At 36.8% G+C, this 27,244-nt stretch overlaps 1 long non-coding RNA gene and 1 pseudogene across 2 annotated transcripts in view; one reads left to right on the top strand and one right to left on the bottom strand.

Annotated features, from left to right (window-relative positions):
• Positions 1–10,948, top strand: part of LOC137225250 (uncharacterized) — a 199,449-nt gene extending 188,501 nt beyond the window's left edge. Inside the window, exon 6 of one of the 2 annotated variants that reach the window (XR_010943753.1) lies at positions 10,823–10,948. This is a non-coding gene — a long non-coding RNA (uncharacterized lncRNA). The remainder of the gene's footprint in view (positions 1–10,822) is intronic. The other variant, XR_010943754.1, reaches the window with a different exon arrangement.
• A 13,919-nt stretch (positions 10,949–24,867) lies between these two features.
• LOC137225249 (N-alpha-acetyltransferase 38, NatC auxiliary subunit pseudogene) lies at positions 24,868–25,317 on the bottom strand (annotated as a pseudogene).
• Between the last annotated feature and the right edge of the window lie 1,927 nt (positions 25,318–27,244).

Raw genomic sequence — 27,244 nt, 5'->3', positions numbered from 1 at the left:
TGGAGCTGAGTGCTTGGCTGTTGACCCTGTTAGAGAGCTGAGCCTGAGATTCAATTTAAAACTGAAGTTTTATACCTATGCCCAATGCTAAGCACATAACAGTGATGTAATATAAATTTGTTTGAGAACATGATATATAAAGTTAAGTAAATTATTAATTCAGACTTCTCCATAGCATACCATTTATGCTAACCTCTACTATGGAACAACACTTCACAACATAAAGTATAAAAAACAACAAAAAACTACCCAAAATACCTTTGATTAGATATTATTGCTCCTGCTTTCTTTTTCTAATATTTGAAGTAATTCTGAGCTACATCATTCTGTGTTTCTTTTCTGATGAATGTATATGTATACATTCATATGTCTATATTTTTTTATTGGAACCTAGTTGATGTACAATTTTATGTTAGTTTCAGGTGTACTACCTAATGATTTGACATTTGCATACATTATGATATGATTGCCATGATAAGTCTAGTAACCATCTGTCTCACAGTATTATAATAATATTGACCATATTCCTTATGCTGTATATTACATCCCTGTGATTTATTTATTATATACCTGAAGGTTCGTACCTCTTAATCCCCTTCAACTATTTTGCTCTCTCCCCCACTAACCTCCCTTCTGGCAAACCCTATTTGTTCTCTCTACCTATGAGTCTGTTTTGATTTTGTTTTATAAGTTTGCTTGTTTTGTATTTTAGATTCCACATATAAGTGAGATCATAGGGCACTTGTCTTGCTCTGTCTGACTTATTTCACTTAGCATAATATACCCTCTAGATCCATCCATGTTGTGACACATGGCAAGATTTCATTTTTAATAGTTGAGTAATATTCCATTGTGTGTAGACACTTAGGTTGCTTTCATATCCTGGCTATTGTAAATAATGATGCAATAAACATTGGAGTGTATGTATCTTTTCAAATTAGTGTTTTAATTTTCTTCAGGTAAATACCCAGAAGTGAGGTTCCTGGATCATATGGCAGTTCTATTTTTAATTTTTTGAGGAGACTCCATACTGTTTTCCATAGTGACTGCACCAATTTACATCCCACCAACAGTGCATGAGGGTTCCCTTTTCTCCACTTGTTATTGTCTGTTTGATGATAGCCATCCTGGCAGGTGTGAGGTGGTATCTTATTATGGTTTTGATTTGCATTTCCCTGATGATCAGTGACATCGAGCATCTTTTCATATGTCTGTTGGTCATCTGTATGTCTTCTTTGGAAAAATGTTTATTCAGATCCTCTGTTCATTTTTTAACTGTTTCTTTGATGTTGAGGTGTATGAGTTTTTTGTGTATTTTGGATGTTAACCCCTTATCAGACATATCATTTGCAAATATCTTCTCCCTTTCCATAGGCTGCCTTTTCATTTTGTTGATAGTCTCCTTCACAGTGCAAAAGTTTTTTAGTTTGATGTAGGCCAATTTGTTTATTTTTGCTTCCTTTCCCTTGCCTGAGGAGACATATCCCCCAAAATATTACTAAGACTGATGTTCAAAGAGTATACTGCCTAGGTTTTCTTCTTGGAATTTTATGGTTTCAGGTCTTACATTTAAATCTTTAATCCATTTTGAGTTTATTTTTGTATATGGTGTGAAAAAGTAGTCCTCTTTGATTTTTTTACATATAGCTATACAATTTTCCCAACACCATTTATTGAAGAGTATGTAGTTTCCACATTGTATATTCTTGACTCCTTTGTCATAGATTAATTGACCATATAAGTGTGGGCTCATTTCTGGGCTTTCTATTCTGTTCCATTTATCTATGTGTCTGTTTTTATGCCGGCACCATAATGTTTTGATTACTGTAGCTTTGTTGTATAGTTTGAAATCGGGAGTGTGATACCTCCAACTTTATTTTTCTTTCACAAGATTGTTTCGGCTAATTGGAGTTTTTCATGTTTCCGTATAAATTTTAGAATCATTTGTTCTCTTTCTGTGAAAAATTCCATTGGTATTATGATAGGGATTGCATTGAACCTGTAGATTTCCTTGAGTAGTACGGTCATTTTCAACAATATTACTGCTTTCAATCCATGAGCACGGTATATCTTTCCATTTTTGTGTCATCTTAAATTTCTTTATCAGTGCCTTTTATTTTTCTGAGTACAAATCTTTTAGCTCCTTGATTAGCTTTATTTCTAGGTATTTTATTCTTTCTGATTCAATTGTAAATGGGATTGTTTTCTTAATTTCTCTTTCTGATAGTTCATTGTTAGTGTATAGAAATGCAATAGATTTTTGTATCAATTTTTTACCTTTCCACTCTATTGAATTAATTTATTAGTTCTGATAGGTTTTGGCAGTGTCTTTTGAATTTTCTATATATAATATCATGTAATCTGTGAACAGTGATAGTTATACTTCTTCCTTCCCAATTTGGATTCCTTTTATTTCTCTTTCTTGTCTGATTACTGTGGCTAGGACTTCCAAGATTATGTTGAATAAAAGTGATGATAGTGGGTATCCTTGTCTTGTTCCTGATCTTAGAGGAAATGCTTTTCTCTTTTCACTGTTGAGTATGATGTTGGCTTTATGTATGTCATATACAGTAAGTCCCCTACATATGAATGAGTTCCGTTCTGAGAGTGTGTTTATAAGTCAAATTTGTTCACAAGTCCAGCAAAGTTAGCCTAGGTACCCAACTAACACAATCGGCTACATAGTACTGTACTGTAATAGGTTTATAATACTTTTCACACAAATAATACATAGAAAACAAAAAAACACAAAAAATAAAGAAAATATTTTTAATCCCATAGTATAGTACCTTGAAAAGCACAGTAGTACAGTACAACAGCTGGCATACAGGGGCTGGCATCGAGTGAACAGGCAAGAAGAGTTACTGATTGGAGGAGGGAGAGGAGGTGGGAGATGGTAGAGCTGAAAGATCATTAGCCATAGGAGTGGAGGGCAAGCTGCAATTTCACTCATGCCTGACATTGATGGCACATGTTCTGGTTCCTGGCTGGATTCAATTCTATCTACCCTCTTGAAAAAAATGATCCAGTGATGTCTGGGTAGTAGCTCTTTTTTTCTCATAATAGATTACACGGTAGGACTGGATTGCATTCTGAACAGCTGCTGCAACTTTTGTGTACTGTTCTACATTCGGGTCCTGTGCCTCAAAAACTAACAATGCCTTCTCAAGTAAAGGGAATCCACTTGCCATTTCTTGCATTGTAAATCTTTTTGGTTCTGCAGGTACTTCTTCTTCCTCTTGTCTCTCTTTGTCCTTTCTCTGGGCCTCCAGTTCCTGGTGCTTCTTAGCAGTACCAGCTACATCACTGCTACGTTTACACTTGCTTTCAGACATCATGGGCTTGAAATAAAGATACTGTACTACGTACTCTATACAGTACTGTACAGTGAAGTACACAAAAGCACAACCACTTGTAGAGGATGCATGCACATTAACTAACTTATGTGGGTGGACATGCAAACACATGTTCGCAGCTTTGAAAGTTTGCAACTTAAAGGTTCGTATGTAGGGAACTTACTGTATGGCCTTTATTATGTTGAGATATGTTCTCTATATACATACCCACTTTGTTGAGAGTTTTCACCACAAATGAATGTTGAATTTTGTCAAAAGCTTTTTCTGTATCTGTTGAGATGATTGTATGCTTTTTATTCTTTAATTTGTTAATGTGGAGTAGCACATCAATTAATTTGCAGATACTGAAAAATCCTTGCATCTGTTGGATAAATCCCACTTGATCATGGTGTATGATTTTTTTAAATTAATTTTTATTGTAGTATAGTTGATTTACAATTTTGTGTTAGTTTCTGCTGTACAGCAAAGTGAATCACTTATACATATGCATATATCCACTCTTTTCTTTTTTTTTAACATCTTTATTGGAGTATAATTGCTTTACAATGGTGTGTTAGTTTCTGCTTTATAACCAAGTGAATCAGTTATACATATACATATATCTCCAACTCTCTTCCCTCTTGCATCTCCCTCCCTCCCACCCTCCCTATCCCACCCCTCAGTATCCACTCTTTTTTAGATTCTATTTCCATATAGGTCATTACAGAGTATTGAGTAGAGTTCCCTGTGCTATACAGTAGGTTCTTATTAGTTATTTATTTTATATATAGTAGTGTGTATATGTCAATCCCAATCTCTCAATTTATTCCTCCCTACTCTTTCCCCCGGTAACCATAAGTTTGTTTTCTATATCTGTGACTCTATTTCTGTTTTGTAAATAAATTCATTTGTAGCATTTTTTTGGATTGCACATGTAAGTGGTATTTTATATTTGTCTTTCTCTGTCTGACTTACTTCACTCAGTATGACAATCTCCAAGTCCATCCCTGTTGCTGCAAATGGCTTTATTTCATTCTTTTTTTATGACTGAGTAATATTCCATTGTATATCTATGTACCACATCTTCTTTATCTATTCCTCTGTTGATGGACATTTAGGTTTAAGTGGTGCTGAGATAACTGGACAGCTACATGTAAAAGAATGAAATTAGAACACTCTCTAACACCATACACAAAAATAAACTGAAAATGGATTAAAGACCTACATGTAAGGCCAGATTCTATAAAACTCTTAGAGGAAAACATAGGCAGAACACTCCCTGACATAAATCTCAACAAGCTCTTTTTTTATCCACCGCCTAGAGTAATTAAAATAAAAACAAAACTAAACAAATGGGATCTAGTTAAATTTAAAAGCTTTTGCACAGCAAAGGAAACCATAAACAAAAGGAAAAGACAGCCCTCAGAATCGGAGAAAATATACAAAGCGACCGACAAGGGATTAATCTGAAAAATACACAAACAGCTCATGCATCTCAACATCAAAAAAGTAAACAACCCAATCAAAAAATCGGTGGAAGATCTAAACAGACATTTCTCCAAAGGAGACATACAGATGGCCAAAAAGCACATGAAAAGATGCTCAACATCAAATTATTAGAGAAATGCAAATCAAAACTACAATGAGGTAGCACCTCACACCAGTCAGAATGGCCATCATCAAAAAATCTACAAACAATAAATGCAGGAGAGGGTGTGGAGAAAAGGGAACCCTCCTACACTGTTGGTGGGAATGTAAATTGGTGTAGCCACTATGGAGAACAGTATGGAGGTTCCTTAGAAGACTAAAAATAGTGTTGCCGTATGATTCAGCAATCCCACTCCTGGGCATATATTTGGAGAAAACCATAATTTGAAAAGATACACACACCCCATTGTTCATTGCAGCACTATTTACAATAGCCAGGACATGGAAGCAACCTAAATGTATTGCAGCTAATGTAAAGCAACTCTTAACGTATTGTTGGATTTGGTTTGCTAATGTTCTGTTGAGGATTTTTGCATCTATGTTCATCAGTGATATTGGCCTGTAATTTTATTTTTTGGTGATATGTTTGTCTGGCTTTGACATCTGGGTGATGCTGGCTTCATAGGAGGAGATTAGAAGAGTTCTTTCCTCTTCAATTTTTTGGAATAATTTGAGAATGATAGGTGTTAACACTTCTGCAAATGTTTGGTAGAAATTTCTTGTAAATCTTCTGATCCTGGACTTTTGTTTATTGAGAGTTATTTGATTATGGATTCAATTTTATAACTGGTAATTGGTCTGTTCATATTTTCTATTTCTTCCTGATTCCGTCTAGGGAGATTGTATGTTTCTAGGATTTTTTCCATTTCTTCTTGGTTGTCCATCTTATTGTTGTATAATTATTCATAGTAATTTCTTATGATCCTTTGTATTCTTGTGGTATTGGTGATAATTTCTGCTCTTTCTTTTCTGGTTTTATTTATTTGGGCCCTCTCTTTTTTCTTGATGAGTTTGGCTAAAGGTTTATCAATTTTATTTATCTTTTCAAAGAAGCATCTCTTAGTTTCATTGAACTTTTCTATTGTTTTCAGTCTCCATTTCATTTATTTCCACTCTTATCTTTATGATTTCTTTCCTTCTACTAACTTTGGTTTTGTTTTTCTTCTTTTTCTAGTTCCTTTAGGTGTAAGGTTAAATAATTTATTTGAGATTTTTCTTGTTTCCTGAGGTAGGCTTGTATCGCTATAGACTTCCCTCTTAGAAGTGCTTTTGCTGTTTCCCATAGATTTTGGATTACAGTAAATCCCCTACATATGAACAAGTTCCATTTTAAGAGTGCATTTGTAATCCAATTTATTTGTAAGTCCAACAAAGTTAGCCTAGGTACCCAACTAACACAATCGGCTATATAATACTGATAGTACTGTACTGTAATAGGTTTATAATACTTTTCACACAAATAATACAGATGTAAAAACAAAAAACATAAAAAATAAAGAAAATATTTTTAATCTTATGGCACAGTACCTTGAAAAGTACAGTATACAGTACAACAGCTGGCATACAGGGACTGGCACACACGTTCTCATCTTTGGAAGTTCGTAACTTGAAGGTTCGTATGTAGAGGACTTACTGTATTTTGTTTCTATTTTCATTTTTCACCAGGTGTTTTTAAATTTCCTTTTTGATTTCTTTAGTGAACCTTGGTTGCTTATTTGCATATCATTCAGCCTCCATGTATTTGTATTTTTTGCACTTTTTTCCTTATAGTTGATTTCTAGTTCATAGTGTTGTGGTCAGAAAAGGTACTTGATATGATCTCAATCTTAAATTTACTGAGATTTATTTTGTGGCCTAGCATGTGATCTATCCTGGAGAATGTCCCATGGGCACTTTAAAAGAATGTGTATTCTGCTGCTTTTGGATGCAATGTTCTGTATGTGTATCTATTGAGCCCATCTGCTGTAAGGTGTCATTAAGGCCAGTGTTTCCTTATTGGTTTTCTGTACGGATGTCTGGATTTTCTGTCTGTTGACATAAGTGGAATGTTTAAGTCTCTTATTATTATTGTGTTACTGTCAATTTCTCCCTTTATGTTTTTTAATATGTGCTCTATGTATTTAGGTGCTCCTATGTGGAGTATTTATATATTTATAATTGTTGGATTGATCCCTTTATCATTATATAATGTTCTTCTTTGTCTCTTGTTGTAGTCTTTCTTTTAAAGTCTATATTGTCTGATATAAGTATTGCTACCCCAGCTTTTTTTGTTTCCATTCGCATGGAATATCTTTTCCATCTCTTTGTGTCCAGTCTGTGTGTGTCTTTAGATCTGAAGTGAGTTTCTTATAGGCAGTACATATATGGGTGTTGTTTTTGTATCAGTTCAGCCAGTCTTTCATTTGATTGGAGAATTAATTCATTTACATTTAAAGTAGTTATTGATGTGTTCATACTTATTGCCATTTTGTTCATTGTTTTCTTGTTTTTGTAGTTCTTTTTTTTCTCTCCTCCCTTATGATTTAATAAGTATCTTTTGTGTTATGTTTCTATTCCTTTCTCTTTTTTGTGTTTGCATCTATTATAGGTTTTTAGTTTGTGGTTATCATGAGGTTTATCTATAGCAACCAGTATAAATACGTGATTATTTTCAGTTGATGATCTCTTAAGTTCTAACACATTCTAACAGCTTTGCATGTTTACTCCCCCTCCCTTATCTTAATATTTTTGATATCATATCTTTTGGTTTTGTGTATAACTTAACTATTTTTATGGATATAAATAATTTTACTACTTTTGTCTTTTAACTTTTTCTATTAGCTTTGTAAGTGGTTGTTCTACTACCTTTACTGTATGTTTGCCTTTACCAGTGAGATTTTTCCTTTTTTAATATTTTTAATTATGGTCTTTTCTCCTCCACTTAGAAAAGTACCTTTAACACATCTTGTAAAGCCAGTTTAATGGTGATGAACTGTTTTAGCTTTTGCTTCTCTGTAAAACTCCTACCTCTCCTTTAATCTGAGTTAAATGTAGAGTATTCTTGGTTGTAGGTTTTTTCCTTTTATCACTGAATATACTGTGCTATTTCCTTCTGGTCTGCAAAGTTTCTGCTGAAAATTCAGCTGATAGACTCATTATGAGAGTTCCCTTGTACATAACTATTACTTTTGCTCTTTTTAAGATTCTCTCTTTATCTTTATTTTTTGCCATTTTAAATATAATGTGTCTTGGTGTGGTCCTCTTTATGTTCCTCTTGTTTGGAACTCTCTGTGCTTCCTGGACTTGGATGTCTCTTTACTTTCCCAGGTTAAAGATGTTTTTAGCTATTATTTCTTCAAGTAAGTTCTCTGCCCCTTTCTCTCTCTCTTCTGCTTCTGGACCGCTATAATGGGATTGTTAACATGGGTGAGATTGTTCCAGGGATCTCTTAAACTGTCATTTTTTTAAATTCTTTTTTTTCTTTTTCTCTTCACCTTGGGTGAACTACTCTGTCTTCTAGTTCACTGATCTGTTTCTCTGTATCATCTAATCTGTTGATTCCTTCTAGTGTTGCATTTTTAATTTCAGTTATTGTATTCTTCAGCTCCATTTGGTTCTTCTTTATATTTTCTAACTCTGTTGAAATTCCCACTGTGTTTATCCATTCATCTCCCAAGTTTGTCTAGCATCTTTATGATCATTACCTTGAAATCTTTATCATATAGATTGCTTATTTTTACTTTATTTCTTTTTCTGAGGTTATGTCTTATTCCCTCATTTGAAATATCTTCCTCTGTCTCCTTATTTTGCCTAATTCTCTGTGTTTATTTCTATGTATTAGGTAGGTCTGTAAATTTCCCAATATTGGAGAAGTAGCCTTATGGAGGTGATGTTCTATGGAGCCCAGCAGCACACTCCCCTCTGGTCACCAGAGCTATGTACTCTAGGGGTGCCCCCTATGTGGGCTGTGTGGGCCCTTTCATTGGCAGGTCCAATTACTGTGGGTGTGCTAGTAAGTATGGCTGGCTGCGAAGCCTTGCCTCATGTGATGGTTGCTATTCCAGTGGTAAGCATGGCCAGGTCTTTAGGCAGCCAGCTACATGACCCAGAGAACCCTGGGTGTTGCCAGCCCACTCACGGGTAAGGCTGTGTCTTGGGGAAGTCAGCTTCAGGACTGGGGGGAATCCTAGAACTGGTATCCACCTGATGGTTGATTGGTAAGTCCTTGGCACTAATAGGCTAGACAGAGGATTCCAAAATGATGCTTGCCAGCACAGGTTTTCTCCTGGTAGAATGAGCTCCTCCAAATAACTGCCACCTGCGTCTGTGTCCCCAGGGGTATTCCAAGTTGCCTGCTGTCTCTCAGGTAGGCTCTCTTTCAAAATCAGCAAGTGGGTTGAACCCATGCTGCTTTCAAATGACTGCCTCTGCAGTGGGACTCGGAGTGTGTGAGATTTTTGTGCATGCCCTTTAAGAGAAGTCTCTGTTTCCTGTAGCCCTCTGGCTCTCTCATTCACAAGCCCCACTGGCCTTCAAAGCCAGATGTTTGGAGGGCTCCTGTTCCTGGTACAGGACCCCAGGCTGGAGAGCTTGATGTGGGGCTTGCACCCCTCATCCCTTGGAGAGAACCTCTGCAATTGTGATTATCCTTCCATTTGTGGTGTGGAGAGGTGTGTATCTTGACTATACTGTGTCTCCATCTCTCCTACCAATCTCGTTGTATTTACTTCTTTATATCTTTAGTCATGGGAATCTTTTCTGGTACTCTTCAGGTCATTCTCACAGATAGTTACTCTGTAAATAGTTGTAATTTTGGTGTGCTTGTGGGAGGAGATGAGCTCAGGGTCCTCCTACTCTACCATCTTGGCCACACATCTCCCTGTACATATATTTTAAAGGTATGTTAAACTTCTAAGATAATAAGGCTGGAAGCAATATGTGTTGTTTTCATGATGTCTAGAATAACCTGCAAATCATAATGACACAAACCATCTTCCTATTTTTTTTAGCTCTGGAACTTGCAGAGGTGCCCAGAGGCTAATAAATGATGAGTGAATCTCATAAATATAATAAATACATAATAACTAACTAAATAAATAATAGATATATAGTTTTGCTATTGACTTTAAAGAGACATACTTGTGTATAGGAAGGAGAAATACAGATTGACAGTTTTTAAAGTGCTTTATAAAAGGAACCATTTAAATATAATATATTGCTATTATTCTAGAGGCAAATACTTCCTTATAAGTAAAGGGCCTGTCAGCATTTCTATTGGAAGCCTTCATTTTAAGGGTGTGTGACTCAACCCTAAATTGTGCTGTCAGCTGAAATATGGTATATAAAGTTTCAGTTTCATTGCCATTTTTTTCTACGTTCCAAATCACAAAACCCCATTTTTTTTCACATGTGGACATTAATTTAAAGCAGAAGTCAGTAATTGCCAATGCTAACAAATTTTATTCTGTCTGAATAAGATGATATTTCCTAAGAAATCAAGGCTGCCAACACTAAGGAGCATACATAAATAGATTTTTGTGATTCTGCTTGATGTCAGTGTTTTGGTCAAATATAATGCGTAGGTGGATGCTGTAATTCTGGCTTCCAAGTCATTTGGAGGAAAATAATTATGCCTGGGGCACTGGAAAAATTTCAATTTTGAACTAGAGATGTGAAAGCATTAACAATCACGCCTACTGAGATGAACTATCTACTGGTGACATTTAAAACTAGCCTATTCATTTCTATTCTTTATGGGCTAGATGTCTATTTCAGGAATTTATGGCAAACATCTGATCCAAAAGTAGTTATGTTCTTGACAACAAAAAGTGATAAAGAAGCTGTAGAGAGCAATGAAAATTGATGGGGAGAGAGACTGATAAACAGCTAAAAAGACCCATTAAGGGCCAAATGATTGGTAAAGCCTGAGGAGAAGGGACTCAGAGGTAAATTGGAGTGGAGGGTGATCATTTCACAGGTGCAATCAGCTAGCTCTTACCCGCTATTTCTGGTTTGTTCAGAATTGAAATCTGAAGGCAACTTATTAGATTTTGGGTCTGACGTCATTCTGTACTTGTGAGAGGAAAAGAAGGACCATGACTCCTGTGTTTATGGAACTCACTGTAATAAAATCAGTAAGCTTCAAGGTAAGTTCACAGAGTATTTTGTTTTTTGTAACCAGGATTGAGCAAAATAAAATTAAACGGAAGTGTGAAATGTAAGTTTCCTGGAGTGTGTGGTTTCTATTTCTAATGAGTTCTAACTTTTAAAAGGATAGTATGATCTTCTATTCAGATATTAGGGACTCATATTTGGTCAGTTTTCCTTTTCAAGAGAAGACTTCAAACACAACACTGGTGTTTTGAAGCAAACTTTAAGAATGCACTTCTCTTTCCCTTCAGCAAACAAAAATAAAGACCTCATCATATTTGCTCGTCAGTCTCATCACCACTGTGTGAAGAAATTTGATTATGTTGTATTTTCAGAAGCAGGTAGATGGAATGCCTAACTTCCTGAGTGTTTGGGGCATATTAATTCATCTATTCTATTCATACATCTATCTGAAGAAGAAATTAATTCCCATTTATGTAGATGAGGAAGCTTAAGCTCAAAAAGATGAAAGTCTCCTGCCAAGTTCACATAACTAGTAAATTACCAGAGATGAGTCTGGCTTCAAAGTCCATTCTCTTTCTATGAATGCTAATTATACACCATGTTATGTAGGAAGTGTTAAACTGATGTGTTATTTTTAGGATAAGCAATTTTCCTGAAAATTAAAATCTATTGGTTTTTGTTTCAGCAGTTATTTATTAGTATCTACTAACAAATGTATAGCATTTAAGTATTTAAAAAGTGACTTTTAAAATATTATCTCATTTGAAACTCATGAGATATTTTTTGGTTTTTTGATTGGACTGTTGACTGCTTCTGGGCACAAACATTGTCCTCCTTTTCTACGTAACTCCTTTTCTCCACTTCCAGTGCACTGCTGGGCTTGAAATAAGTTCTCAAAGAAAAGTTTCTGGATAGAGTTAAATGTCATTTGATAGCCTACATGAAGAAAGAGATGTTTATGAAGCTTCTTTTGTATCTACAATGAAGTATCAGCCGTCTCTGTTTTATTTTTCTTTAGCATGAGGCAGATGCCTGCATTTGTGTTGAGACTTGTCTTTGAATCAACTTGCCCATCCCAACAGGATGCTCATACTGTCTGTTGGCTCCTTTGTACCCTGGCTTCTGGATTGAGCTTGGGTACAAATATAAAACCCCTTCGCTCAGCCAAAGTGTTAAGAACAAAGAAGGGAGTGCTAATGGGCACAGTATCCTTTGCCTCATGGTGAAAGTGGCTTTATGGGAGATGCAGAGTTACATGTGGTTCCTGGCCCATGAAGACCTGTACTAACCCTCTACAAATCACCAGTGGGGTGATTTGTACTAAGCTGTACTAACCCTCTACTCCCCACCAGTCCAGTGGGGAGTCATAGAAATAGGAATGGATATCAGGGTGGAGCCAGAAGAAGGTGGATGACAAACACAGAAATTTAGGTCTGGAATCAGAGATCAAGCAGTTAATAGTTTTTTTCAATAGGCCCCTGGCTCCCTATTAACCTCTTTTCTGAGCAGGTCTTCCCTGGCACCTCCTCTCTTAAAGGTATCTCCCAGAGGTGGTGTATTTCCTCCTCAGACTCAGTCAGAAGAATGGGAGTTTAATTACCATTGATCCCATTTGTATATATTAATTATGAAGATATATTAGAAATCTACATGTTTGTTTAACCAGGGAAAAGATTTTCTCAGGTTCAAGGTATGTGAAAAAATACTGTTTACCTAACTTCTAATTTTATATTACTAAACAAGAAAATCGTAACAATATTCAGTAGTTGAATTCCCATTTTACAAGCTTGCTTGTGCTTTCCCTTTCCTTTCCCTCCAACATCAAATAGTAGAAGAATTTAAAGAAATATCCTGTGCAATTTAAATGCTTAATCCAAAAATGGGATTGCTTGAATTGGCATAAATCCCTTTTAATGTTCTATTCTGAAGTAATTTTAGGAAATTTTTAAAGTTTTATATTTTAAGTGTTTTTTTCACAATGGCTCCTGAGAATAGGGAAATAAAAAACCTTCCTGTGTGGCCCCCTGATGATCAAGATCCCTGTAATCTAATAATCTAGAAGCAACCAGAACAAGACCTGGTGAAAGTAACACTCAGGGCACTGTGCTAAGACTGGGAACTTTGACTTTAGGCTGGGAATGGAAAAGGAACAGTGTCCTGGAGAAAATGGGCAAAATGTGAGATGAATAGCTCTTTGCTTCCCCACTTTATTCTTTTGTGTTATCATACTGACAGAAGCAACTAAAGAAAGTAAAAGCGATGGTATGAAATTTTATTTTATAATATGTTAAAGAAGACAAGTACCTTCCAGACTGAAAATGAATGTAATATATACTAAGTTTCACCTGGGAGCAATTTTTTCCCTCATAGACAGTTATAATAGGTTTGTTCCAGAAGTTTATGAGTTTTATAATGGAAATGCTGAACCAGACTTAACAGAGGCATCATGTGAGAGCTTGGATATAATAACAGCTCCAAAACCTCCAGAACAAGAGGATGATGAGATCTCAGTGAGTAGGAGGGAAAGACTAAGAAGTACATAAAAAATGCATGCCAAAAAAAGAACAAATATGTGTTTTCAGTATTGCAGCCCAACAGTTGGAATTATTTGGGGGGATGATTTGGGTGGCTGTCTTTACAATGGACTGAAATTGGTTTCTTATTTTAGCCACTGCATTGGTTCAGCTTCACTCTGTTCCATTCTAAAAATGCACCAGCGTATCAGTCAGCTGCAGGGCACTTGACTCCGTGTGCGTGCCTGCTATGAGATTAGGGTAAGTGATCAAAACTTGAGAGCACAGATTTTGAAAGTTTACTATGATAGGTGGTCTGAACAAGCTAAGCAAGGCAAATCAGAGCTACCTCCAATCTCTACTACCGGTCACATTAGCCGTATTTTAAATGGATCCACTTGACTTGGCTCTTTTTGGTTATGTTACACTGAACATTTATCGATAACTATCTTAAACACTTAAATTTTATTGTTGGATTTCCTGCTTATTAAATCATCAAATAATGGTGCCTTAGCAAGGAAGACAATTAAAATAGAATATATTAATGAAACTGAAGAGTATCAGAATCATCTTCCTTCCTCTTAAACTTGTACAACTGCACATGTGTCAGCTATCACAGATTAAAGAAGTAATTAGTCTGAACAGGGAAAACGTGAAGCTGATACTTAATATGCCAACAGACTGTGAGCTTGAGAGCCTCCTTTTTTTTTTTTTTTTTTGCGGTACGCGGGCCTCTCACTGTTGTGGCCAGGCTCCGGACGCACAGGCTCAGCGGCCATGGCTCACGGGCCCAGCCACTCCGCGACATGTGGGATCTTCCCGGACCGGGGCATGAACCCGTGTCCCCTGCATCGGCAGGCGGACGCTCAACCACTGCGCCACGAGGGAAGCCCAGAGGTCTGATTCTTATACCTAAGTAGTCACTGGCCAATTGTGCAACTCTGTGTATCTGGTTTTGTCTTTCTGAGCCTCAAGTTTTCTCACCTCCAGAATGAGAGGGGAATAACCTAATGATTTCATAGGACCACTTTATTGCCAATGTTCTATAATTCCTTGCCAGTGTAGTCAATATGGTCAGTTTCTCTTTATCCACATCACTCAATGTGGATATTAATATGTTTAAATGGTTAACTAGTTTACTGTTTTCCACAATGGACCATATGTTACATGTGTCTGAGGGATAGCAGATTTAAATTTATATATTTGGGGGTCAATATTAAAATGCCTGAACATTCCCTAAACATCTAAGCAATATTCATAGTAGAAGAGGCAAGTTAGTCTAGCACTGTTAATTCTGAATTAAATTGAGACTAGATTGAATTATACTTTTCTTTTTGCTTTTTTCTTTGTTTCTACAAGGTTCAAATTCTTTGAAAAATGGCAATGAATCCAAGTTCCTAGCACCAGATTCTAATAGGAATTGATTAAGTACTTACCACGTGCCAGGTACTTGGTAACAAATCTATGAGGTAGGTATTATCATCCCTCTTTTACAGATGAGAAGTAGAGGCATGGATTAATTAAATAATTTGCCAAAGTTTGCATCAATTATAATTATCATTGCGATCATTGGCAAATTGCTTAATTTTTCTAAGCTTTATTTGCATTTATCAGTCAGGTTTCTGGCAGAAAACAGATGGCATGCACAAACAGAGTAATTAAAGAGAATTTAACAAAAGTACTCATTTGAACATTGTGGGAAAGGTTAAGGAAAACCAGAAAGGGATGATGCTTCACCTCTGGGCTAACGAGGGCTGGATTATCACCAGTAGGTCTGAAGGGTGAGGGGAGGGAGTAGCTCTGAGGACCCCAGAAGACCTATAGCTGTAGCTATAGCTGCCTGACAGATGCTGTGACTTTCCACTGAGCAAGGCAGCCACTGCCAACCCCCTGAGCAGAAGTGATGGAGGCAGGAAAAGAACTTGGATCTTTCTCTCTCCCACCCTTCAAGTCTCCTGCGTTGGCCAGACCCCATGAGAATCCAGAGAGCAAAGGGACCTGCATGAAACAGTCTATAGAGGTTGGCTTCCTGAGGGCCCAGGACAGAATAGAAAATGGGAGAAAGATCTAGTGGGATAGAAAATTAGCTGGTGCATTCACCTTCTATAAAATGAAAAAGATATTGCTGCAATTTATGTCAGAGAGTGTTCTGCCTATGTTTTCCTCTAAGAGTTTCATAGTGTAAGGTCTCACATCTAGGTCTTTAATCCATTTTTGTGTATGGTGTTAAAGAGTGTTTTAATTTCATTCTTTTACATGTAGCTGTCCAGTTTTTCCGGCACCATTTATTGAAGAGACTGTCTTTCCTCCATTGTATTGTCTTGCCTCCTTTGTTGTAGATTAATTGACCATAGTGCATAGGTGTATTTCTGGGCTTTCTATCCTGTTTCATTGATCTATATTTCTATTTTTGTGCCCGGACCATACTGTTTTGATGACTATAGCTTGTTAACCAGTACTTTTGTCTGCCTACCAAACACTGTGTTAAGTGCGTGGAGTATTTCAAAGGTAAAAGATAATGTCTGTGCCCTCAAGGAGCTTAAGTCTTAGAAACAGAGTTTGATATGGCACCAATATGTAGTTAAAATGTTAAACTCTAAATGTTAAAATGTTAAGTGCAGGCTCTGGTGTTAGTGTGTAAATTTGGATAAGTAACTTAAAACATTTAGGTATCAACTTTCTTGTCTAGAAAAATAAGAACATAAACAGTACCTTTCTCATTGGCCTATGCTGAGGATTAAATAAGCTGATTAATGTAAAGCATTTAGAACAGTGCTTGACATATTTTAAGACAATAATTGTTGGCTATTATTATCTGCCAAGTGTGATATAGAAGGTGTGAGCAAAGCCTTAGAACTATTCCCAGAGGAGAGAGCATGACCTTGGAGGGGCTGGATTAGACATCTTTAAGGTCTATTCTAGGTCCTGAGGTTTCATGGCAGTTCTTCAAGGTCACACTATAGATATAGGCAGTGTCATAAATACTGCAAATTTCCGATGTGCATTTAACCACCTGACCAGACTTCTTCCCTTCTCTGAGTCTACAGACTAAAGAAACTCTCCTCAGGATGGTCATAAATGAAATACTGCATCAGCTATTTAGATGTCTTAAAAAGCGTATCTTAAGGATGATGGTATTGATGGTACCTACTGGCACTTGAACCCAAAGCAGTAAGGCATTTTATAAATCAGCCAACATCGCTTGTACTCCTGGATCTAAATTGTGAGTTCTTGGGCTATATATCACAGATGTATTTTTGTCATCTATGCTTTTCTCCTTGGAAGGCAATTTATTATTTTTATCAATATTAATGTAGTTGCTATTATTTTTTTAGATGAAGTGTATGCGTCTATCCATATCTGGCTTGAACAAATTTCTTTTGGATCAATTAGAAGCATGCTGTTGTCTTTTCTTTCTCTGCAAAAATGTTCAAATGTTTATTGCTAAGGGTTTTTATTTTTTAAGCCAAGTATCACTAAGTAGTTTTTAAAATTTGATTCTATACTTTGATGAAAAGTAATATCTAGTCAACAAAATAACAGGAATTATCCTTTTGCAAGAGAGAAATACGCTTCTAACTAGAATGGCAGAGTAAGAAACTGCCCCCCTCCTCCCTCTCCCTTTACAGAAGCTGGAGTGTTCTGAAGGTTTGGTTTTCTTCTGTGGGCTTGCCATGCACACTGTGGTAAGAAAGCATAGATAGTGTCTCTTTCCCATGCCATGGTTTGCTTTATTAAGTGACAGGGTTATATTTTTAAAATATTAAAGTCTAAAAGGAAGCTCAGAAAATGCTGAAAGAAAATCCTGCCTTTTATAAATGAGAATATGTGAAAATTCAACTTGGTAACTTAGTTTGGCTGGCTTTTAAAAATTTTCTCTGTTGCTAAGGTTGCTGAATGGTGGGTATAAAAATGAGCTTAAAGCGAGTTCTTAGGACAAGCTTTTGCCCAACAGCAGTCACAGCGTTTATAAGCGGCAACCTGTCCATATGGAAGAGAGAAAAGCTAGAAGTGAAAATTACATCATCCCTTCCATATTACACAAGTTAATTAGTTGGTCCATAATCACAGACTCTGCTCCAGATGAAAAGCACAGCTTTTCTTTTTTTGAATGGGAAAGGCACAGAAGGTGTAATACCTGCATAATTCATTAACAGTAAGAATGTTTTGGAAGAAGAAATTCTGAATTTAGATTATCCTGAACTTCCACTTATAATAGCTAAGATGGTGGTGAGACCTTTGCAGTTTCCCCAAACAAATTTAAAATGTGAGAATTTCTTTTCTGCCTGTCAGAAGCAATCTAAGTCATTTGGAAGCTTTATGAGGTTTCTTTTTTTGTGTTTTGTTTGCCTGTTTTAAGATATTAGAACACTAGTGTACTGAATAAGCTATGGAGCCTTATAATCGAAGAAATAGTTAATAATGTCAGATCCAAACAACAACAACAACTAGGTATTGGGAAGAACAACCTGTAACAGAAAGGTGACAAACTAATATCATATGAAACAGATTTCTTAGAACAGATGGACTAAGAATTTAAAATAAGTTTAATTGAAATACTCAGAGATAGTGGGAAGCAGCCGCATAGCACAGGGAAATCAGCTTGGTGCTTTGTGACCACCTAGAGGGGTGTGGTAGGGAGGGTGGGAGAGAGACAGAAGAGTGAGGAGATATGGGAATATATGTGTAATTATAGCTCATTCACTTTGTTATAAAGCAGAAACTAACACACTGTTGTAAAGCAATTATACTCCAATAAAGATGTTTAAAAAAAAGTTATTACAAAAAAATAAATAAATAAAATAAAAAAATACTCAGAGATGAGAAAGATGTTAATAAAATGTCAGAGAAGTCATAAAAAAGAACCAAATGAAAACAGTAAATATGAAAAATATAATAGTTGAAATAAAGAACAGAATAAATAAGATAAATAATCCAAATGATGCAGGTGAAGAAGTAATCTGTTTGCCAGAAGATCAGACTGAATACTCTCAGAAGGTAACAGAAAGAAACAAAAAGAGAAATTATAACAATAAACTGTGGGGTTTGAAGACAAGAAATAGAAGTGCTAATATACAGTTAATAATAATATTAATATACAGAAGAAAGATGCTGGTGGTCATAGTGGGGGACAAAGGGAAGATATATTTGAAGAAATAAAGAATATTTACTTATCCCAGAGTTAAAAAAATGACAGACCTCTTATTTGAAGTAGTGCATAAGGTAAACCATCTGTATCTCAGTTTACCCACCAGTAAAATGAGGATAGTAGAATGTTTCTTACTATCTTATAAAACTAATATGAGGATTAAGTGAATTAACATATGTGTAAAGCCCTTAGAATAGTGCCTTGTACATAACTGCTATTTTAGTATTAGCTATTATTATTACCTAGCTTTATTATAATTAAATTCTAGAACATCGAAGACCAAGGGAAAATGCTTCCAAAGAGAATGAACCTATCACCTAACAAGGAAAAATGTTTACATTGATATCAGACTTCTTAACACCATAATTACATGGTAGCAACAAGAGCATTATATCCAGTCCGGCCTCAAAATATTGACCAGATGGAAACCCATTTTGAAAAACTCTTGGAGAATGTACTAGAATTAAAAGATACATAAAAACACAAGGGTGCTACAAGAGATACATGAAGTAATGGTGGCCAAAAACCTAGGGGATATCTTGGTTATTTTAAAAAGCTCAGATTGAGGAAAATAAATTGTAAATACCATCAATGTTGTGTTGGAGGTGGGAGGCGGGGAGGAAGACCAAAATGATGTGAAACCTGCAAGATACTAGTATTTTATATTTAAGAAACTAATAAAGGAAATGTAAGGAGAAAACCCATAAATATAGATCTTGGATTAGTTTCAACCATCGTGAGAATAAAATAGCCAGTAAGGATTTTCATGTGTTTCTGGAAGGACTGATGCAGCTATTCTGGGAAGCACCCTGGTAGTTATTCATCAAATTATATATGCATATATACTATGGCCCAGCACTTTCATTCCTGGTCTGCACCACAGAGAAATTACTACAGAAGTCCGTTTGGGGACAAGTAGGAGGATGCAGTTGGGGTATCGTAGACCAACACTGGATGATGGATGAGTTAAGCAGAATGACAGCAAAAGCCACTCCAGCAGCAGTGCTGGCAGCCCTGAAACCAGTGCACAGTTGGGTAGTGACTTTATTGAAATGCCATGTGGCATACACAACCTGTGGCAGGACCCTTCATGAGTGCCCTACTAGGTAAAGTTTGAACCTCTAGAAGTGGCAACATAGATGGAAAGAGGAAGTCACCATTGGCCATGAACAGGATACTGACAAGACATGACGTCAGCCTGTGCTTGAGTTGGGGCCATATGGTTGCAGTGAGCAATGTGTTTTTGTGGACTTTGGGCATCACACGCTTTTCAGTCTTACGTTGCTAATTGTGGATCCACAGAAGAACAAGAATAGGGAAACTGAGGGGGAAAAGACTGGTTTCATCACTAGATGGATTAAGGCAACTGTTCAAACTTGAACTATTAGAAGGGCTCTTAAATATGTATTGGAGTTTTCAAAGGGATCTAGGGTGAAGCAACAGCCTTGGTTCAAACGACCTTTTTATGCACATTTTCAAACTGTTACACATGGTAAAATAGCAATTCCAAAATCTTGCAATACTGTGGAATCAATAACTTTATTGGTATAAAGCTTATCTATCACCTAGTATAAGACCTAGTGTAGTGGTGAATTGCCTGACTCTGGGAACAGATTATGTGTTCAAAGCCCAGCTCTACTGTGTACTATTTTAATGAAATAATATATGGAAAGGATCTGGTACTTACTAACTGTCAAAACAGATGTTTTCCTTATTTCCTCTATTTAATCATTAATCTGATTGAAGAGGTAAATTTTCATTTATGTGATTCATAAATCACATTTTATGACTGTGTCCAAATTGGGTAGAGTTAAAGTGTTGAAGTCATCTGATTCTCACTGCTGTTTGGGTTCAACTTAAGACCTAGATTAGTCTTTTGAGAAGAATTAGGTTGGTTAAACAGAATTTTGGATTTTATGTTGGATCAGATCTATGGATCAGATCTTTGGTCTATTATTCCATAGCGGGCTCTGAAATTCTTAGTTAATGAAAAGATATGCAAGTTACAAATAGCCATTTATGATGTGACATAAATTTTTACCATTATCCTTATATATTAATTTATAATGCTAGAGTGTATAATTATAAAAATTATTATTGTCATTTATAACTTCTAAATATGTATTTTAGGCAAAATAAAGTACTTTTCTACTCTATAATTTTTAATACCTTCAAATTTACACCCTTTTTGACATTAGGACTTGGAATATCATAGTTTATGATATGTACAGTGATGTTTATTGCATATTTGCTCTTTTCTCTAGCTTGAAAGGGGTATAATTGTTATTGCCAATTTAGCATGATAAACAACTTAGAAATTCAGAATGAGAAAAATGCTAGAAATTAATTATATTTGTCAAAGCATATGTAAACATTAATAAAATTTATAATGATTTGGGTGCTTAGACTTGATTTTAGATTTTTCTAATAGTAGTGGGAGACCAGACTGCTTTAAGAGTGTATGTTTTATATATACAAAGAAATGGAGGTAGGGAGTTTATCCTCTTTTTTTTTTTAACTTCAATTTTGTGCATGTGTGTGAAAAAATGGAAGATATATTTGGAAAGGAAAAGAGAGAAGAGTGGGTGTAAGTTACTTTCAGTTTAGTTGATTATTTAAAAATTTGGAAAAATGTAAATAAGACCCATAATATTCTCAAAGATAAGAAAGAGGGCAGGGAAAACCAACCAGAGACTTGGTTCTGTCATAATTATGATGTGAAATTAAAATTCCATTTCTTCTGGGAAGTTTTCCCTGGTCCTCAGCTGGAAGTCATTTCTTCCACTTCTGACTTTCCAGTGCATCTCCTAAAGCACTTAAGACATTGTCTGGTAGTGATTTATGGACACTCTCCAGGGTCTTCTGATACTATAAGATTATAAACTAACTGAGTAGAGGACTTATATCTGATTCTGCTTCAAGGTGGAAGGCAGTGGCTTCTAATGGAAGAGCATGGCGTTTAGAGTCGGCAAGAATCCAGTTTCAAGCCGAGCTCTTCTACTTCCTGTCTGACTACACATTAATTTTCCTGTGCTTTGATTTCCTCATATATAAAATGATGATAATAATACTTAGTTTATAGCATTTGGGAAAGATTTTATAAAATAATTCCTGCCATGCTCCTGTTCCTTGCATATATTCAATAAATGTTAGCTCTCTTATTTCACGTCTCTGATAAGCATTCCTTTCTTCCATGTAGGAGGCATTCCTATAAACAAGGAATGAATCAGGCATTTTGCAACTGCATCTCTCACTATTGGAAAGGCAATGTAACCATTACGTTTGACAAGTATGGCTTGTTGGATGTGATCATTAAGTGCTTTTATTCCCCCCCATGCTCCCACACTGTTATTTTAATTTGTTCAATGGGACCAGTATTTCCCCTTTTCTTGGGTAAAATTTTGGGGAAGCCCCATGACTTTTCTGATTACTTTCAGATAGTCAAGTTCTCTGCCAGTAATATATAGGTCTCATTTCATGTGATAATTAAAACTTCAAACTTCACTGGAGTTCCAGCTCCTCTTTTCAGCTCACTTCTGTTGCCTGTTAGCCATGGCCTGATGGGTCGGTGGAGGGGGAGCTGATTGGCCTCTTCCACTGACTTATGCTTCTAACTCGAAAGAGGCAAGAAAGTTATTATTTGGCTAATACTGTCACAAATTGGTACCAGAGTCACAGATTATTGCTGTTATTTTGTTACATTTATTTTCTAAGTTGGAATTTTAACTCTTAGAACAGTTTTAATGGATACTTCAGGGACCATTCCAACCTAGGCCCTCCCCATTGCTGGAAATTTTCTAACTGCATTCCCTTTGATGTGAATGAGATACTTTCTCTGGCTGAATATGAGGTTCCCATTGGCCTTGGGTTATTGATGGGCCTTTCACACTTTCATTCAAATAATATATCTTGAGCCACTACTATGTGTCAGATAGTCTTCTAAGTAGATCAATTAGTGAACGAAGATTTCTACCTTGGGAGCATGTATTTTAAAGGAGAAGACAGAAAAACAATAGACATAATAAGTAAATAACACAGCATGTTAGAATGTGACATATACTATGGAAACAAGAGCAGGTTAAAGGGGATCAGTAGTGCTTGGGTGGGGCTAAATTGTAATTTTAAATAAGGTGATCACTTCAGGTCTTATTGACAAAGTTGATTGCAACTCTTCCCTTTCAGCTATGCTCACCCCTTTGCAATGTGACTTTGCTGCTTCAGGAGTAGAATCTCTCTCCATCTTTTGAGTAGAGGCTTGGCCATGTGATTTGCTTTGGCTAACAGGCATTAACAATTGTGAAAAAGGCAAAGGCTTGAAAATGATTGTGCATTGGGGTTTGCCCTCTCTTTCTGCTAGGGAATCCTTTATCACCAAGTGAAGAAGCCTAGTTTTGCCTGCTGAAGGATGAGAGCCCAAGGGGAGATAGAGCTCTCAGCTTTCCAAACCATTCTAGCTAAGGTCCCAACTGAGGCTGAGGACCATCCATCTGAGGTCATTCTAGATCCAGCTCCAGCTGAGCTGGCATAGATAAGAAGATTATAGTAGCCAATCCACATAATAATCATGATCATTAACAAACTGCAATAGCTTTAAACTACTGAAATTCGTGGTTGGCAATACCTTACTGATACAATGATGTTTTAACAAAAATGAAGGGCATCCTTCAAGGTGGAGGTGGGTTAGCTTTCTCTGAGTACCTAGATTTGTGGATGGGGTTGGCTACTTGAATAATTTCCAGGTTCTGTTAAGGAGAAGGAAGGTATGAATTATGTTTGGTTGGTAAGAGTGCCCACTGCTGTAGATCCCAAACAGCTACAGGAGAGGAGAATTAAACTCAGTCTGGGTGGTGGAGAGGGATAAGGAAATGAACCTATGTGGGGGTAACACTTAAAATGTAGGTTGGAATTCTAAATAACAGGTGGCCAAGACAGCTGGGAAGAAAAGGGCAATGAATCCTTACAACAGAAGTGAACAGCTTGGGCAAGGCACAGTGATCTGTGGATCATGGACTTTGGGGGAAATGCAAGTAAGTTGTCTTGTCTGAAGTAGAATTGTGCCCAGATATTTACAACATTATCTGAAGGAATTCATCAGCTTCATCTCTGGTACAAAGAAATATCCAGGAACAGGAATATTGAACTTCAAGTATGATAGCACTTCCAAGAGATTTCCTGGGAAATTAGTTGCCCAGGGAAGGTCTAGGCAAAGGCATTTGTGTGTATCAGTTTACAAGGAATATCTGATATGATATTCCCATATCTAGATATTCCCATAACTAGAACAGTTTCCATTGAACCATTTCTTTAAGAAGGAATATAATGGTGAAAAACTTAAGAACTCTGGGCCCAGACCAAAAGATTTTGAATCCCAATCCTGCTACTTCTTAGCTGCTTGACTTTGGCCAGTTTATGTAAACTTTCTCATCCTCAGTTTCTTTTTCTGTGAAATGGGCATAACACACTTCCTTCCTGCTCCCCACTGCCATCCATTGCCTAATTTCCAGAGTCTAAAGTGTAATATTTCATGAACTGCTAGTGCCTAGCTGCTTGACTTGGATGCATATACTCCTTTTTACCTTTCTTATATGTAGAATGTCAGCATTCATGGGATTGCACGTCTGTTCTTGCTCTGCATAATCATACAGAGAGATTTCCTTCCCTGCAACCTCAGGATTTACATTTAAAAATTGAATTGATAGCTACTGCTCTGAAAACCATTTCCCTCATCTGTTCCTGCCTTCCAGGTTTAGAGAATTTAAATATGCATTTAACCTATTTTTAATTGGTTGAATTGCATTCTCTAAAAAGATATGCTCAAATCCTAATCCCTGGTACCTGCAGATGTGCCCTTACTTGGAAATAGGGTCTTTGCAGATGTAGTCAAGTTAAGATGAGGCCATCCTAGATTAGGGCGGGCCCTAAATGCAATGACCAGTGTTCTTAAAAGAAAGGGAGATTTGGAGACATACAAACACGCTCAGAAGAAAGAAGGCCATGTGATGACAGAGGCAGAGATTGGAGTGACACAAGGATTTCTATGGCACTCTGTGCTGTGGTTGTTGCAAAAGCTATTATCAATATTCCCATCAGGAAGAAATGGATCTATGCAAGAAATTCAGTGTTTAAATACATAAATGAAGACCGTCGGCAAGGAATAACTTTTTTCCCTTTATATCTTACAGCCAAAACATAGGTTTTCTGCTGCCAACATTGATATTTATCATTATCTTTTTCTTTTTTTTTTTCGGTTACAGATTTAATGAAGTCTGAAAGGCATGCGCGATCATGTTCAGAGACAGGGAGGCCCCGCCAGGCTCTCTCTCTGCACCTCGATAGAAACGATGTGGATGTGGTGTCCAGGTACCATGGCCAGGCTCAGCACACGAGGTTCCCCGGCAGAGAAGGAATTCAACGGCTTGAGGAACTCCTGCGCCGAGCCCAGGATAACACTGCAGTCACGGTTGGTGAAGAGGAAGCAACCGACCAGTGTCCGCCCATCTGGCATGCGAATGCGCGTGGTCTTGTTGAGCAGCGCCTCCAGCTGCTGCCTAGCGCGCGTAGCCAGCGAGTCCTCGCGCTCCCCATCTGGGTCCCCTGCGCTGGAGCTGCTTTGACGCCGGCTGCAACAGCTATTCTCCTCTCGTAGCAGCATGATCCAGCAGCGGCCATTTGTTCCCGGGCCTCCTCCAGGCCCTTCAACTTCCTAAGAACCTTCCGGGTCCGGTGGTCTGAGATCTTGCGAGCGTTATCATTATCTTTTTCTTAAATTTAAAAACAATTCTATTAATGTTCCTTTCACTGTATCAGATTAGTTGTGTTGGATGAGAATAATAATGATAGCCAGATCGTCATAAGATGCCTTTATCAAGTTTTGTTTTGTTTTCAGCAGACTTAATGAAGCAAATCAAGATTTACCAGTCCCCTGGATACTTCTTTACTCTTTAGCAAAGGGATTTGAATGAACAGTTACTGATGAAGAATGACAGAGCATTTTGGTTAGTGCACAAAAAATTGTTGTTTGTTCAGGTTATAACAAATACACTTTAAATTTAATTTCAAGTTTCCTCTTTCTTTTCTCTTTGAACTTTTGCTTTGAAATTCTTCTCACGGCCAAAATGCTTTCCCAAATTGCATAGACACGCCATTGCTTCTGAGACCGAATTAGCCTCCGAGATGGGCTCACACAGTCAGCACCACCTAGGCCTGCAGGCCAATGCTAGTTTGTAGCAGTGACCAGGGAGATATCAGCTTCCTAACTGATCTCCCCCTCTTCCCAACCTAATTATTTGGAGACCTTCAAGCTTTCCAGAAATATCTGCAATTAGTCAGATGGTGTCTAGGGCTTTGTTTAAAATTACAATAGAAAATTTATCAAGACCATTTGGTCTAATCTCTCTCATCATCTTCCCTATAGATTTTTCCTCTTCTCTCTGGAGAGTTAGAAATGAGCTGTCATGATTATTATATAATTACAGAGAATAATAACAATAATAATGCTTGAAATTATTATTACACCATGAATAAGAATGATATGTAAAGATAACTCCTTGTCAGAATTAGAAAGATTTTCTTCCAGAAGCTCAAACAATGAACAGTTATTAGCTTTACAACCTCTTTTTGCTGATCGTGGCTGGAGCCCTGGTTTTGTAAACCAGGGGTCATGAGTTCATACTTCACTAGAATGTCAACCTACATCTAGTACCTAAACAAAATGACTTGTACAAAACAGTAGTTCAATAAATATTGTGCATGAGTTAATAGATAAATTAATAATAGGGAAAATTTGGGGGTAAAGATAGATTATATTTCACTATAAGTAATGTTCTTAAATTGTTTTGGGGCAGCTTATGTGTATGTAGCAAATATCTGGTTAGGCAAAGTTTAAAAAGAGAAAACACTTAGAATGTAAAACTATACCTTGAGTTTGATTTCTAGTTCTGGTATTTTTCTGTGTCCTTGAATAAGCCACACCTCTTGGAGTTTCAGTCTTCACATTGGAGTTTACACACACACACAGACACACACACACACACACACAGAGCATTAAAGGTTTTCTTTAATCCAACTTTAAATATAAACTTGAAAGCCTCTAGTCTCCTATCCTTAGTCTTATTTCCATTCCCGTCTCCCCAGAATCAGCCACTTCGTACATTTATTATGAATTCTTCCAGTCACATACAGGAATGTACACATATGTGAATGAAAAAATATAATATTGTGTGCCTACAACTTTTAAAAACTTGCACAGATGCTATCAAAGTGTATATAGTATCCTGAAACTTGCTTTCCCCCTCCTCACTGTAGTTTTCAAGATCTGTTCTTTTTCTTTTTAATATTTATTTATTTATTTTTATATTTGGCTACATTGGGTCTTAGTTGTGGCATGTGGGATCTTTTTCATTGTGTCGCGGGACTTCTCTCTAGTTGTGGCGCATGGGCTCAGTAGCTGTGGTGTGCGGGCTTAGCTGCCCCACAGCATGTGGGATCTTAGTTCTCTGACCAGGGATCGAACTGCGGATTCTTAACTGCTGGACCACCGGGGAAGTCCCTTCAAGATCTGTTCTTAATAATATATACTATCTTATAGCATATATTATTTGATTCTCCAGTGCATGACAAACAGCATACCTTAGTGCTTCAGAGAAAGCATAGACTCTGGAGCTACA

This window comes from Pseudorca crassidens, chromosome 5 (assembly GCF_039906515.1).
Source record: "Pseudorca crassidens isolate mPseCra1 chromosome 5, mPseCra1.hap1, whole genome shotgun sequence".
Taxonomy (NCBI): Eukaryota; Metazoa; Chordata; class Mammalia; order Artiodactyla; family Delphinidae; genus Pseudorca; species Pseudorca crassidens.
The sequence above is the reverse complement of the archived record's forward strand: the minus strand, read 5'-3'. Positions and strand labels throughout refer to the sequence as shown.